The following is a 5,809-nucleotide window of genomic DNA, read 5'->3' as shown; positions in this document are numbered from 1 at the left end:
CAATGTGCCTTAAAATATTATTACATACTTCACAAAATAGATTAAAACATGTTAAAAAAGAATTTCTTACTTATTCAACTATAAAACATTTTCTTCTCTAATATTATAATCGCATACTCCGACCTTGGTCGTTTTACTTTTTTAAGATGCGTGTAACATATGTTCCGCATTTGACTTACTTTTTTTATAATCGAATGATTAATTGATTACATTTTACGCAAGTTCAGGGGGCTAATTGAACATTTTATGCAAGTTCATGGAGCTATCGAGACACTTTGAAAATTCAGAGAGCCAATCAACCATTTTGGACAAGTTCAGGGGGCAAATGATGTATTAAGCCGAAATTATACTATAGGCGAGGTATACCACATCAGATTTTGATGTGGTATGTCATGACCAATAGAAATACAATATCTGTCTTACTGAAAAAGAAAATGATTAATTAATATATCATGTCTCTCTCTCTCTCAACACAGAATTACAGCCCTTATCGGCCGACCGCCGCCTCCTCGGTCGTAGAATACCATGGCTATGATGGAAAAGCCTTCATCCAACGTTTTGATGTTGTAAATTAATGGAGCAGACCTCAATCTATTTTTAATGAAGTAAATAAATCATAGAATTAAGGAAGAATTTCATTGATGAAAGTTCAAGAACATTACATAGTAAGAGAAGGTGAAGAGTTTGGAAAATAAAAAATTGTTAGTACGGAAGAAAATGAGCTTTATAGGCTTACTTACATAATTACAAAATAGATTCTAATTCTATATAATATTTCTATTCTACTCAAGTCAACAATTGAGTCCTAAATCTTAATTAATTTAATATCCCCCTCAAGTCGGACTGTATATTGATTTCAGTCCCATCTTGTTTACAAGATCTTCAAATTGAGGCCTTCCAAGAGGTTTTGTCATGAGGTCGGCAAGTTGAGTTGAAGTTGAAACATGTAGAAGGTGGATTACCTGAGCTTGTATCTTCTCCCTAATGAAGTGGCAATCAAGCTCTATGTGATTGGTGCGTTCATGAAATGTTGGATTATTGGCAATGTAGATGGCGAAGAGGTTGTCACGATAAATTGTGGATGCTTGCTGATGTTGGACCCCAAGATAATCAAGCATGTAGAGAAACCATTGTAGTTCACATGTTGTGAGTGCTAATGCTCTATATTCTGCTTCCCTAGAGCTTCTGGCCACAATTGGCTGCTTTTTACTTTTCCAAGAGACAAGTGAATCTCCAAAAAATACAGCAAAAGCAGTAACTGATCTCCTAGTGTCGACACAACTTGCCCAATCAGAATCACGGAATGCCTTCAAGTGAATGCTGCCTTTACTGGGGTAGAAGAGACATTGAGCTGGTGTTTTCTTGAGGTATCTCAAGATCCTATATGCTGCTTGCAAGTGGATGTCTGTAGGTGATGCGAGCAAGATAGGCAAGATTGTGAGGCAGATCATTCATGGAAAAGAGCTACCAAGATCAAAGTTTCCATTAAGAATGGAAGGAAACAGCAAGAAATAACAATTCACAAGGATCCCTCTTGAACAACTGCAGAGTAGTGCAAAAATACACATTCATTAACAGAAACGGGTCGGACATACTTGTTTCGGATAAACACACGGGTTGAGCATGGACCAATGGGAGAATGAAACATAGAAGACAGTTTTTTATGTACCAAGATGAAATAGATGGTTGTGATGTAATGTTCTTTTTGTGTTTTTGGTCTAGTACCATTTTGCCCTTACTGTTTAGGGTTAAAAACTTCACACTATAAATAGTTTGTTTTGTGGTAGGTGAAGACATTATTACCAGTAGCCACTCTTTTAGCTTTCTTTTCAAGTTTCTAATTTTAGAGTTATTTTGGGCACGAACATCCTGTTCAGTAATGGAAATGAGTGAGTAGCTTACTTGTTGTCGGTCTAGCCAGCTATAAATGGTGATTGTATGTATTTCTCTTCTATTAATGAAGCATCTTTATCAGTGAATGGCTATCAAATGGTGTATTGAATGTTTTAGATAATGATCAAGTCAAAATGCTAGTGAAAAGGGATGACATGACCTTGCTCCTGATTCATAGAAACAGCCATTTGATGCATATTGTTTTGGACGGACACGAATATAACCATATGTTGAGGTTTCTTTTATGAATGCTCCTTATTCTTAATGCTGGAACAACTTAGAGCAAGGACACATGGCTAAACACTGTTCTTAGAATCTATGGAAAAGGGATGTTGGTCCCGTGTAATGTAATAGGATTAGTTCCAAGGGGGGGTTAGGAACTAATATAACTTTTTCGCTTAATAAGACTGACTTAACTTAATGTTTGATAATTTAACTCAGCTTTAGGTCAGCAAGGCTAAGTGAAGTATGAGACAGCTTTAATCAGACACTGACTAGAGCTGTTTCAATTGTGAGTTGGGAGATAACACTTTAGGTCAGCTTCCAACTCAGCACTCTGATTACTCAGCGTCGGCTTATACAAATTATATACTGAGTAATTTAAGTAAGCAACACATACATATATATATCAAGAGAAAGGGTTAAAGATTACTCAGCAGACGTATCCTGGTTCGGCCTCACCACCTATGTCCAGTCCCCAGAATCCTTCCGGGCTTTTTCAATCCACTACCGAGCTCTTTAAAGGTAGAGCACAAACCGTTTACAAAGCAATTGAGTATGCAAGAGTATCGTCCTCTATTCGTCCACTCAATCCTAATGAGCGCTATAACCGAACACTCAGATTTTCTCTACCGCTGAGTACTAAAACCGAGTACTCAGCTTTACTCTTCTAACCTTTACGATTGATACATGATTGTTCTCTCTAAATGAAGAACACTTTAGATGAATACAAATTCACTCTAGACTTTTACACAATGATTGGAATTGGGTGTAAGAACTTGCTTTTTCTAATCAGACAGCTTCTCTTTTTGATCTTTTAACTTAGTGAAGATCTTGCTTGTCTTTTCTCTTTTTGTAATTCGGCAAAGGATCCAAGTGATGAACTTGTCCTTTTATAGCAAAACCTGAAGCTTCAATGATTTGAATTCGTACATATCCGTTGAATTCAAACGGTCTTCTTGCGTCATTCATTGGTCAGTATTCAAAATCGCAGGCCAATCATGTCGTCTGAATTTAGCAGGCGTCAGGCTAGCCAGTTTCGTCTTCTTACGCCAGGTTCGTCTTTTAGCGCCAGGTTTGTCTTCTTGCCAAATGACAGGCGATCCATGCGTCTTGAAAAGGCCTCTTGGTGTAATTCTGAGGCTTCTGAATTGGTGCAGACCTTTGTCGGACTTTGTCTTCTAGTCAACGGATCATTGGCGATGTCCTGACAAATACTTAGCTTGATTGTTCGGCTTTGCCTTCAATCTATTTCTTTATATATGTTGAGTTACATTCCACTCAGCTTCTTCGGTCGGCTTTTCCTTCAAGCGTTATTCTGTAGAAGACTTTTCTTTTATAATGATGAGTTTGTATTTCACTCAGCTTCTGTGGCTTATGCTGACTTCGTTCTGTCTTACTTTTAGTTCCTGTTCTCGTTAGTTAATATACTCAACATTGAACAAACACATTAGTACAATTAAACCAAAGCACTTAAATTTAATTGTCTTAATCATGGGATTAACTTAAATAATTTTTGTCAAATCAAAATCATGTGGAAAGGTGTTTCAACAAGGGACACCTGACCTTAGTGACCTTAGAAGGAGAGACTCAAGCCAAGAACCTTAAAGATGCCTATGTTAATAGGTCAGTTATATGCGCAATTGTTATTCGGCGAAACGCTAGACCACCAGTTGTTTCCCTTTGATATTTACCTTAACTCATTCTTATTTCCTTATTTTATTGCATGTTTACTACACCACAATCAACTTTAGCTGATCTAGTGATTAAGGTAACTACTCCTGATCTTAACTCAATCCCTGTGGAAATGACATTTGGTTTTGCCCAACTAAAATAGACCTAGTATATTTGCTAGAGTCCTATCACAAGAGACCAAGTTTTTGGCACCGTTGCCGGAGATTGACGGCTTAAGTTTCAGAACTAGTATGCTTAATTTACTACCTGTAAATCACCTGTTTGTTTAGTGTCTGTTCAAATTTCAGCTGTTTATGCGAAGAACATGTATTCCTATTGTTCATGTAGATCTTGAAATCGAGAGAACCTACAAAAGAAGAAGAAAAAGACTGTTCAGACAAGCTAAACTTGCCAGGATGAACCGCGAGAATGAGATACCGGAACCTGAACAACCAGAGAACCATGAGGAGGGTCGTGGTGAAAATAACGAAGTTAATGGAAACAACAACAACAATGGTAATCAGAGACTGCGGATGAAGGACTATTCCAGACCATCTACTAAAGGCCATTCATCGTGCATTGTACTATCCAATGAGGGGAACCACCTGTTCGAAATCAGAGCTTCAATGATTCAAATGCTGCAAACAGCAGTGCAGTTCGTGGGTATCCGAATGAAGATCCAAACGCTCACATTCAAGATTTCATTACAATGTGCAATACTTTTCGGACAAATAGGAATGAGAGCGATGACGTGATCAGACTCAAACTGTTCCCGTTCTTATTGAAGGACAAGGCCAAGAACTGGCTGAAAAACCTTTAGCCAGGTTCAATCACCAATTGGGAAGAAATGGCTACGGTGTTCCTGCTGAAGTACTTTCCCCCACGACAGGCCATCAAACATAGAAATGAGGTGTCTCATTTCTTTCAAGAAGAAGATGAATCTCTATCCGAAGCTTGGGAGAGGTACAAGGAGCTACTTAGAAGAGTTCCAAATCATGGCATCCCTATGTGGATGTAAGTGCAGAACTTCTACAATGGAGTAACCAATGCATACAAGATTCAAATTGAATCAGTTGCAAATGGGAACCCGGAGGAGCTTGAACCTCAAGCCTTGTACGAATTGATAGAGAGAGTTGTTAACACAAGTTACAATTGGCACTCTGTGAGAAACGATGGTAAAAGATTTTCTAATTAAATTTCAATTGATTATAAGATAATTGACAAAAAAAAAAAAAATCTTCAATAGTAATTGTTATTCTAAAATCAAAAAATCAAATATATATAAATATAAAATATATAAAGGTGGAGCAGGCTAGGTTGGGCCAATTCGGGTTTTCAAAATAAATACCAAACCCAACCCATTTTATATGTGGGTTTGGGTCGGACCGGGTCAAATGATGAATACACATGTCCAAGCCCAACCCATGATAGACAGGCTGGACGGGCCAACGAGTTTATGAATAGGTCTAATTCTCAATGAGCTAATGCCTCAGGGTTCAAATATCCCTCCCTCAAAGAGTACACTAAAGCCAGAGATCCCATTATATATGTGAAGACTTTCAGAAGGTCACTAGAGACTATACCATTTATTAATGTTGTTATGTGTCACCTCTTTCCAACAACCCTGAAGGATACGATTGCCTACTCGTACAAACAACTTCCATTCGAATCCATCTAAAGCTTCAATCAAACGACAACTCAGTTTGTCCAACATTTTATCACCTCCATTCCAAAGATCAAGACAATACAGGACCTTAATTACTTAGTTTAGAAGCCGAATGAAAGCCTTCGAAAATGGGTCAAAAGATTGTAAAAAAACTACAAGCTAGATCCAACACCTCCATGTTGATGTGAAAATATATGCATTCACAACAAATTGCTAGAGAAAAGACGTGTGTCTAAGCACCTCATTACACGACAACCCAAGACTTTTCCAAATCTTATGCAACATGTTAGAGATTTTGTCAAATGGGAAAGACACCGACTCAACGCACTGTGAAGGACTGATTGGGTCCGGACAACC

The 5,809-nt window shown here is 37.9% G+C and overlaps 1 non-coding gene across 1 annotated transcript; it reads right to left on the bottom strand.

The window, feature by feature from the left end:
* Nucleotides 1-4,681: 4,681 nt before the first annotated feature.
* On the bottom strand, nucleotides 4,682-4,788 carry LOC136216029 (small nucleolar RNA R71). Its single transcript, XR_010683026.1, has one exon. It is a non-coding gene; the product is annotated as a small nucleolar RNA R71 (small nucleolar RNA).
* Between the last annotated feature and the right edge of the window lie 1,021 nt (nucleotides 4,789-5,809).

The sequence above is a fragment of the Euphorbia lathyris genome, chromosome 1 (assembly GCF_963576675.1).
Source record: "Euphorbia lathyris chromosome 1, ddEupLath1.1, whole genome shotgun sequence".
Lineage (NCBI taxonomy): Eukaryota > Viridiplantae > Streptophyta > Magnoliopsida > Malpighiales > Euphorbiaceae > Euphorbia > Euphorbia lathyris.
The sequence above is the reverse complement of the archived record's forward strand: the minus strand, read 5'-3'. Positions and strand labels throughout refer to the sequence as shown.